The sequence below is a fragment of the Triticum dicoccoides genome, chromosome 3B (assembly GCF_002162155.2).
Source record: "Triticum dicoccoides isolate Atlit2015 ecotype Zavitan chromosome 3B, WEW_v2.0, whole genome shotgun sequence".
Lineage (NCBI taxonomy): Eukaryota > Viridiplantae > Streptophyta > Magnoliopsida > Poales > Poaceae > Triticum > Triticum dicoccoides.
The window spans coordinates 834193724-834204641 of record NC_041385.1 but is presented as its reverse complement, the minus strand read 5'-3'; the positions used below and the strand labels follow the sequence as shown (position 1 = coordinate 834204641).

Genomic DNA, 10918 nt, shown 5'->3' with positions numbered 1-10918 from the left:
GAGGGGGAGGAAGGGGAGAGGGAGGCGGCGGGGGCACGTGGGCGGCTGCGGCGGACGGAGGGGCGGCGGCGCTCGAGGGGGAGGAAGGTGAGAGGGAGGCGGCAGGGCCGCGTGGGCGGCTGCGGCGGACGGAGGGGGCAGCGGCGTATGATTGGGCCGGGGAATCTGGCGAGCAGGGAGGGAGGGAGGCCACAGTGAGGTGAGTAGGTGGTGTGGGGGAGGGTTCTAATGGCGCACCTAAACCTAGTGCGCCAAAAGTACGACTGGTCAGGTTATATACAACCTAACCCATATCTAAATCAGTACATGCCCACTAGCCCGACTGGTTAGCACGCAGCACACACACTAGGAGGTCTTGGGTTCGATACCCAGGCTCCCCAATTTTTGTTTTTTTATGCATTTAAAATGTTGTTCGATATTTATTTGTGTTTAAATATGTTCAAACTTGTTTAAATCATAACAGTAATATTTTATAAAAATATAGTAATGATTTTTTTAAAAATATCATTAAATTTGTTATTTGAAAATATTTATGAATATGAATAAATATCACCAAATTTGTTATTTGAAAATATAATCATTTTTTTGCAATTTTAGTTGCATTCATTTGTGACGATGGAGCGGGCCGGCCGGGGAGGGTGCGGGGGGTCGGCGGCGGCGGTGGAGTGGGGGAGGGTGCGGGCCAAGGATCGGCGGCGGCGGCTGGTGGAGCAGAGGAGGGTGCGGTGGGTCATCGGCGACGGTGGAGTGGGGGACCGGATTTGGCGAGGTGGGATAGCGATCGAGATGGAGGAGGATCGAGATCGAGTGTCCATGAAATTTAAAAACATTCATGAGTTCAAAAAGTGCCCATGAAATACAATTGAGAAATGAAGACTGCGATTTAAATACAATCGATCTTAGCTAGCTATCTGTTCACAATCTTCTTGCCCTTCTTTGTCGCAAATGGAGTTCTTCTGTGGAACGGACGTCCTTTAGGTAGGGTGGACCTGCTTCTTCTTGTGGTGTATGCTGCTACTTCATCGTCGTCGTCATGTTCGATCTTCGGGTCGCCGTACTTGTCGAAGTCTTGCTCATTGGCTACTCCATCCATTCCGATGATCTTACTTTTGCCTCTCCTCACGACAACACGACTGGGCTTTGATGGGTCGGTAATGAAGAAGCATTGGTCTACTTGGGAAGCCAGTACCCATGGCTCATTTTTCACGGTGACGTTTGCACCCGTGGTCTTGGATTTGGCTTCGGGTATAACCATGGTGGTGAATATACCGGTCTTATTTTAGGACGCTCTTGGCCCATCTGACACGGAACATCGGGACCTTCTCTCCAGCGTAGCTCAGCTCCCAGATCTCCTCGATCCTTCTGTAGTATATGTCCTTGTCGTTACCGGTGTAGGATTCCATCGTTACCCCGGAGTTCTGATAACCATCGCTCTTCATGTCCTTGTCCTCGGTGTAGAATGTGTAGGCATTGATATCGTATGCCTCATAGGTCATCAAGTTGTGCTCGGCGCCCTGTGACAAGGCGAATATGAGTTGTTCTTCCACGGAAGAATCCTCATGTAAAGGGTACAACAAAAGCTTCTGCTTGAACCAACGCGTGAAACATGAGTTGTGCTCTTTGATTATATCTCCATCCGTCCTCTGTTGGCCTCGGTCATTGTACGTCTTCTCAATAAAGGTTTTGTGCTCTACCACCCAAGGATCGACCACGTCTATGTGTTGTAGCGCGACTAGGTTTGCTCTTTCAAAGTCGGCGAGTCAACCCTCGAAGTCGATATGCATTTCGCGGCGACCCTCACGGTGACCCCATCCAGCGAGCCTGCCGAGGTGCCTGTTGACGGGCAGACCAACGGGGTCCTCGATGCCTAGATAATTCGTGCAGTAGGAGATGCACTCTTCGGTCAGAAAGCCCCTGGTTATGCTTCCCTTTGGACGTGACATGTTGCGAACGTATCCTTTGATGACACCATTCATCCTTTCAAACGGAATCATGCTGTGCAGGAACGTCGGCCCGAGTTGGATGATAACCTCCACGATATGGACCAGCAGATGCACCATAACATCGAAGAATGCGGGCGGGAAGTACATATCAAGCTCGCATAGTATCACCACGATCTCTTCCTGTAGCCTTCTGAGTTGCCTCACGCCAACCAACTTCCGAGAGATGACGTCGAAAAAGTTGCATAGGCCAAATAGCATTTCACGGACGTGCGCGTCCATGATCCCACGGATTGCAACTGGAAGTATCTGCGTCATCAGCACGTGACAGTCGTGAGACTTCATCCCGCTGAACTTCTGCTTCGCTGGGTCTAGGTATCTGCTTATCTTCCCTGCATAACCGTAAGGAAGTTTTACTCCTATGAGGCAGGTGAAAAACTGCTCGATCTCCTCCTGACTTAGAGTGAAGCACGCGGGAGGGTAGTCATTTCCGGTCTTCTTGGCCATTTTGCCTTTGCGACGACTTTCCGTGTCCTGCTTCGCCTCATCATCATCATCATCATCATCATCATCATCATCATGATCATTAGCGTGAAGCACCTCCCTGATGCCCATTGATTTCAAGTCTGCCCTTGCTTTCGGCCCATCCTTGGTCCTCTCTGGCATGTTGAGCAGGGTACAAAGCAGACTCTCGCACACGTTCTTCGTGATATGCATGACATCAAGGCTGTGAGGCACACGGTGGATCTTCCAGTACGGCAAGTCCCAGAAAACAGACCTCGTTTTCCATACCTTCAGCAGTGGCTCTGGCGCCTTTCGCTTCTTTCCCGGCTCTGGCGCCTTTTGCTTCTTTCCCGGCAGTGGGCAATCTTTCCAATTTTTCAACAGCTGGTCTATTTCCTCGCTGCTCCTCGTACGCGGGCGTCTTCGGGGTTCGGTTTCACCATCGAACAGATCCTTGTGCTTCCTCCACGGGTCATCATCACAAAGCCACCTTCGATGTCCCGTGAACACGGTTTTTGAATACCCGGGATCTCTATCTAGCTGGCGGTACGTTGTGTCATCCATGCACCTGACGCATCCTGAAAATCCGTGGACCACCTGCCCCGCGAGATATCCGTAACCGAGATAGTCGTGCACCGTCGTGAGCAGTGCGGCTCTCATATGGAAATATTCTTTCTCTGCGGCGTCCCACGTATTGGCTGGCGTTTTCCACAGCGTGTCTAGCTCCTCTTTCAGCAGCCCCAGATACAGATTGATGTCATTCCCTGGTTGTTTTGGCCCTTCGATTAGCATACTCATGTGAATGTACTTCCTCTTCATGCACAACCAGGGGGGAAGGTTGTACATCCACACAAACACAGGCCAGGTGCTATGTGTGCTTCTCTGGCTACCAAACGGATTGACTCCATCGGTGCTCGCGCCCAGCACGATGTTCCTTGGATCCTTCCCAAATTTTGGGTGTTCAAAGTTCAACGCTTGCCACTGGCTCGCATCCTTTGGGTGACTCAGCATCTTGTCTTTTTTATTTATCTCCATATCATTTGCGTCATCTTCTCGCTTCTTCTCCTCCATATCCGCGTGCCAACGCAGGAGCTTTGCTACCTTAGGGTCCGCGAAATACTGCTGCAGACGAGGAGTGATCGGAAAGTACCACGCCACTTTTCGAGGAGCTTTCTTCCTCTACTTGTATCGAGTGACGCCGCACACCGCACATATGGTAGACTCCGCGTGCTCGTCCCGATAAATGATGCAATTGTTCATGCACACATTGTATTTCACGTGCGGTAAATCCAGAGGACACACGATTTTCTTTGCCTCCTCGAAACTGGTCGGGCACTTGTTCTCCTTGGGAAGACGTTCGTGCCAGAATGACATGTTCTCGTCGAAGCATGCGTCGGTCATTTTGTGTTTTACCTTCATCTCCAGAGCCATGAGCGTTACTTTCAGGCGGGTATCCTCAGGCCTACGTCCTTCATACAATGGAGTAACCGCGTCTATCTCCAGTTGATCCAGCTTGGCTTTCTCTCGGGCGGCAGCTCTTGCGTTATCCGTCTGCTTGAGAAGCATCTCTTGAACATGAGGGTCCTGCACCCAGCCCATCGATGGTCCATCGTCGTCTGCTCCGCCGGCATCTTCTTCTTCATGATCATGCCCTTCGTCTGCTCCGGCATCTTCCTCATCATCATGTCCTGCATCTTCTACATGATGACTGTGTATAGAATCACCATCGTGATCATGTCCTGGAGATTCTTCGTCTTCTCGCTCGCCCGAGTCTTGCTCATTTCTTGCCGCCCGGCCCCCATGGACGACTTCATAGTCATCTTCATCACCTTGCCACCGATAGCCATCCATGAAACCATGCAAGAGCAGGTGGTCCCGCACCTGCCCGGAATCCGGGCCCGCAATAAGGCTCTTCAGCTTGCATCTTCTACACGGACATCTTATCTCCGTCTCGTTCTTTTCAAGCATCTCGGCCTTCGCGGAGCTCAAAAACCTATTCACGATGCCTTCGGTCATCGTGCGGACCATGGTCGCCTGCGGGGTAGAGCAAAACGATATTTTAGAACCAAGAAAAAATTTGGCATGACTTTCCCTAAAAATAGGACCAAAAAGAATGCATAGTGCCAAAATTCTCGCCGAACGGAAATGAATCAACATCCGGCAAAATATTGGCAACTATCGCATTTCAAATACCGGTACCTGCAAACACAACCATATATGCAACACCACAAACATATGCAACACCACGAACATACATAGATCTAGCTAGGCACAAAAAGTGCATGTGCACGTTGTTGGAGAGGGAGAACAACATAAAGATAGCTTCCCCCCTTACTTACCTATCAAAAAAAAGGTAATTTAACCACTTAATTTCGATGAATCTATGGTGCAAATGAGGTGAGGAGGAGGAGGCAGCTGAGAAAAGCTTGGAGGAGGAGGTGGAGAGAATGAAGTGGGAAAAGTGAGTGGGTAGGTGGGCTGTCCAAAATATCTTGTTGGTCCCAGCTTACTAATGGCGCACCAGATGCAAATGCGCCATTAGTAACCCTGGTTACTAATGGCGCACCTGCTTCTGGTGCGCCATTAGAAGTTCTGCAAAAAAAATAAAAAAAGTATATATTCTAATGGCGCACCACGATGCGCCATCAGAATGTTTGGAAAAATTAAAAAAAAGGTTACTAGTGGCGCACCTTGTGCCTGGTGCGCCATTAGTGTCTTCCACACTAATGGTGCACCACCAGACAGGTGCGCCATTAGTGTCCATCCCATCTATAGCCCTTTTCCTAGTAGCGTCGAGATGCAGGCAGGCAGGGCAATGAACGCTTGCGTGTTTGTTTTTACTTGAGGGTCAGGTGTGACACGGGCGTCAGCAGTTGCATTTTGAGTGTAATATAGGCAAACAACAGAGTCATTTCACTATTCCCCTTCCCTTCAATTTTTAGTGAGGTTCTACCCGAAACACCCCCCTCCAAAGTGAAATTAGTTAAGCCCAAGCCCATAACTCAAAAATGACTTGTTTACATCTTTTATGGCTTATTTTGACAATAAGCCCTGAAAAGGCGAAATCGAACTGGCCCTTAACCTGCAATTTAATTGTGCATGCAATGATGAATCACTCCTGCGTGCTATAGTGTACATTTAGGCATCATCATACATGGCATAACCTAATACATGTGCATTCCATTGTAGAATCTGGAATATGCAAGGTTTATGTTAGTTCATACGTTGCACATGATGTTTAAATGCCCCTTAAGTCTGGTCAGTCAAGTGATGGTCTTTAAGCCTCCTTCTTTGCTTCTTTCTTGATATGTAAGATTTGCTCACACATCTATTCAATTCCTTGTTTGCATCAGCCAGCCATACTAGGACTGTTTGCTTTGATTACTTGTTGTTCTTGACCTAACACTCTAAAAGTGCTTGTCAATGATTTAAACACTAAGGGTTGTTGTAGTGGGGCTTTGTCTAACTCATAGGTGACATAAAGGTTTGGCTGTACACTAAAGTAGGCTCTCCTAGAGTACATGGAGATCCAGTTCGAAGGTATGCCTAGTTTTTACATAGTGCAGACATAGTAAATTCTCATTTCATTGTGTGCAAGTGCAACAGATGCGGCATGTTTCATTATGTGGTGTTGTTTTGTTATAATCTCATCCTTTTGTGTTCATAGACTGGAAAGTATGCATATTTATCTTCCAAGGAGACGAGTAACTAGTTTGTGTCACCTTGCAGAGGGGGTGCAATAAAGATAAGATTGAGGATTTCCAAGTACAAGTGTTAGGAAGGAGCCTTGCAAGAGAAGTAGGAGCTGTGGTGAGCCTCTTCAACCTGTTAAGGTAAGTCACTGTATCCAACTCAACATTTCAATTCCTTGTTTGTTTCAGGCATAGTTAATTTGCTCTTTTCAATTGCTTTATTTGTCCTTAGTTAATGAGATGCACAAAGAATGATGCCTGATGTTGGGTACTTATATAACTATTAGTTGACATAATTAAAGGTCTTATCATTTAATTACTCTGCCAAAGTGTTCCTGAAGCTTTGAAGTCTATTAACCAACTATTATTGCATGAGGCTCACAATCTAGTTTATACTAGGCTAATGATTGCATAGTTTTTCTTGATGTAGTATGTTTGTATGACACCCTCTGTTGTTCATTATGCTCCCTAAGATTTTAAATTGAGTTACAGAATGGCCAACTGCTTGCTTACTTATATGCAACGTGCTTTCTAAATTTGTAACTTGTTTGTGTTTTGGATTGGGCCCCAACATCATGCTCCTCTGGTGAGCTAAGAAAGATTTCTGTATGTAGGCTGCACAGACTACCTTTTTTATAATTTTTAAAATATCACCTGCTTATGGTTCATGACGTGTAACATTATTGTTAGTCATGTTTTTCCATATACAAAATAGTTTGTCTTACTCGCTTCACTGTTGTAACTATATTTTTGCCCTAGTCATGCGTACTTACAGAAATATTTCAGGATGAAGTGACATCAACACAAAGATCTGCGAGCAGTGCGGCATGGCCATTACCGAATGATTATGGATTGGAATTGGAATGTGCATATGTTCTCGAGCATCAACTAGAGGTGGCAAGACAACGTGTACATGATTCTCAACGTACAATCAACAAGTTGAGACTGGACATGCAGGTATTAGATGCAGGAGTCAAAAAATGATACAAGCCACTGTGGTAACCATGAAGGAATTGAAGATTTTGCAGACTGAAATTTGTGCTATCTGAATCCGGCAAATCCTATTTTCTGAAGAGATTATAGTTCAAAAGGTAAGTTAAGTTGATGCGCGTCCATGATGTATGAGATGTATTTGCCCAGTATATGTAATTTGATGTTTGTGTATGTTTTATTATCACTGGTGCCGAACCATAATGCCCAGTGGGTATAATCGGCTGTAATTTCTTTATTGTATAGTGTAGGATTATTCTACGTCGGCTGTAATTTGCCTTAGTCTCTTTATTTTATAGTGTATGTTTTTTAAAGGTGATAGTATAGAGTAGGATAATTCTTTGAATAAGCTATATCGTTCAAATGGGGACCAACTCACCCAAACGTTATAGTGACCATGGCCCTCCACGGGCCGTACGATCCATGAGCCATCTACGGGACGAACGATCCATGGCCTTCTATGGACTATTGGATCCATGGGCCTTCTATGGGTCGTCGGATCCATGGGCCTTCAATGGGCCGTCGGATCCATGGGACTTCTATGTCCAGTAGGATCCATGGGCCTTCTACGGGTCGTCTCATCTATGGGCCTTGTACGAGCCATATAATGGGTCATAAATGGGCTAGAGTGGAAATCGTATGTTTTATGGGCTGACCCTAATGGGCCATTAATAGGCCGTATTTGATGATGCTATGACAATGGCCCAACAGATTAACGGGCCACAAACGGGCTGATTGTATCCATGGGCTGAATTTGGCCCACAAGCAGAAAAGGCCAGTAACAGGCCGTATGTAACCGAATGTTGGAAATGAGCCCAAGAATAAATGGCCCTGAGAAGGCTGAAAGGTAACACGGGCTGAAAACGGTCCAATGGAATAATAGGCCACTAATGGGTATAAAGCGATACACTGTTCATTATGGGTCGGTTTCACCACGGGCCGTTAATGGGACAAGAGTTACAAAGGGACACATATGGGCCGAAAGACGTCATGGGCCATACATGGGCTGGAAGTTACAACGGGCTGGAATTATATTGGACAGCCCAGATGACGCTACTGGGCCTAATTCCGTTAGGCCGTAACGGACCGTGAGTTAGCGGGTTGTAAATGGGCTATATGCGAACATGCCGTTAACAGGCTTTCCGTTGGCCGACCCGCCACCTTTTGACCAAGTCAAACGGGCCGGCCTTTTCACAGGAATGGGCCTCTATTGGGCCGTGTCACATGTCGACGTATCATAGGCGCCTCGGGTCCAATGAGTGGATGACATCTGTCCCAACGGTGGGCCGACACGTGTTTCCTCCAGCCAATGATGATTTACACGTGGAAAATCCCCATTGGTCGGGGTTGTTAACGGGTTATCGTATCCAAAACCAGACCCGATAGCTTAATGGTGTTCCGTTATGGTGGATGACACGTGTCGGTTACCCTTGACAAAAGCACTTCTTTGCCGCGCGATTTATCGTCATGGAAATGGACACTTCTTTGATGATAATTTTGGTAATGTCGTCGAACATTTCTACGACATCACAGGTATAACTATTTTGATTCTATCATAAAATCGTCATGGATGTACATGCATGACAAAAAACGCGACCTACTGTGACAAACATGTATCATCACGGAAGTATATTTTTCTGTAGTGTATGAGACGAAGAGCAGGCATTCTCCTGGCAGGGTCATGAAGGGGACTTCAACAACGTAAGCGCCGTCAAGGCGGTGGAATTCGCGGTCTTCAGTGAGATTCTTGGGAAAGCGGATCTCCCACGCACCCTTGAAGTAGATGGCGTTGGTGAGCACGAACCTCAAGAGGTTGGTCAATGAACCCTCCTGCAGGATCTCCGAGATGAGATTGTTCGTCGCCGCCGCCGCCCACATGTTGATCCCCTTCCTGGTCTCCTCCCTGGCCGCATCCTACACATGCACGTTGTATGAGTCAATGAAGGACCTGTACCATTGCCAATCTGAAACGGCGATCAAAATACTCCCTCGGTCCCAAAAATTTGATCTTAAATTTTTCTAGTGTTAGATACATCTGTATCATGTCTGACAAATCTAAAACGAAAATTGTGGGACTGATGTAACAGTTGAGTCAATTGCTACCTTAGCGAAGTCGACGGCGCATATTTTAGCGCTGTAGGACTCAGTGGCGGTGTGGAGAAAGTCCGGCGTGCGCTCATGTGTTTCTGGTGAAACACACCATAGGCGTAGGTGATGATCGTCTCACCGGAGCCAGATGGATCAGTGGTAAGGCCTTGTACGAATCTGGCAACCTCGTCAGTCGATGTGGCGCCGAACAGGGCTAGGAGCTCATCCAGGGTTCTGCCGCAGGCTCCGGCGGCCACCAGACCAAGCGTGGTATAGAGCGACAGCGGCGAGAAGGCGATGTTGCTGTCCCTGGTGTCGTCACCCTCAGCGAGCTTCTTAGCCATATGGAGCGCGAACGCCGTCAGGCTACCGGAGCCCATGGCGGGCGGCGGCGAGGACCCGCGTGCCTTCTTGGTTGGCCTCGCTTCCTCCTGGTCTCCCATTGACGATGTTTACAAGCGTTGGCCTAAATTAGCAATAATACGGCTGATGACTATGGGACAATATATAAGAACGGTGCGTATCTAATATGGTAAGTATGTGGATGCTAAAACCCTAACTAAAAAGATGTTTTGGCCGTCGGATTTTGATTGTCAAACAATGGGATATGATCTCTTTGTTGGATCTGATCTTATCAATATGGTCATTCAATAATCACAATCCGAGTTGACGCCAACCAGATCAGGTTCAAACTCAGGGTTTCAGAATCAGAAAAAAAAAGTGTTCAGGATTGGGTGGCCCTTGGATGGTCTCTATATATGTCCTGACCTAAAACATTCAATATCAGCATGGCATAGTGCTGGGTTCGGACTTTGATATCAGCGGCTGATATGAAAGTCTTTGGGACAGAATGCATCTGACAAAATACAATCCTATATGTCAGGCACCACCTCTGAATTAGCTGTTCAATTAGATACAACTATATGTCAGGCTCCACCTCTGATCTCTATCCAATAGCCGGCATTCAAGTACCCTGCTGGTGCCTTTAAATCAAGTCGCTGTCATCTTCCCTTCTCTTTTTACCTTTCAGTAATGTAATAGCTCTATATAACGCCTTGGATCCCTCCTCGACAAGGCATCGAATGTAATCGGGTTGTAAACCCTAGCTGCCACTCGAGTAGTTGGCCTCTACATTCCCCTTTGCAATATAAACCCTACCTAGACTCCCCTCTGAATTCCGCGCTAGCGACTGAGTCCTTATGTAATTGGTGGAGTGAATTGCAAAAAACAACCACATTTCAAGTACATATCCCAATTAGCTACCACATTTCTTAGGGGCCCCAAAAATCTACCATTTTTCATGCTAATCTTCTCAATAAACACTGATGACCGATTTGGGATGATTTCATCCAATTTCAGACAGCCCGGACCCGCTGTAAACGCTAACATGGCGCAAAATTGTCAACTATGTTTGTTGACTGTTAGTTTTGAGGGAGGGCCCATATGTGAGCCACCAAGTTTTCCAGTCAGCCCACCTACATCTTAACCCTAACCCTGACCGGAACGCACAACCACCAGGGAGACTGCCGCATGCGCGCTCGAGGCGATGCGCCACTGCGAACCCTCCTCCCGCCAGCCTCCGGCGATGCCACCGAAGAGCGCTGCCCCCCGAACCTCTTCACCTCCTCCTGCTCCTTCCCAGCCTCCCCCGCGATGCCCTGAGCCGCCTTGAGGTCGTGTGCGCTCACGTCTATGGCGCGACGC

General features: G+C 47.4%; 1 pseudogene; it reads right to left on the bottom strand.

The window, feature by feature from the left end:
* The window catches only part of LOC119280213, an 11931-nt pseudogene extending 2274 nt beyond the window's left edge, over window positions 1-9657 (bottom strand).
* Window positions 9658-10918: the final 1261 nt, after the last annotated feature.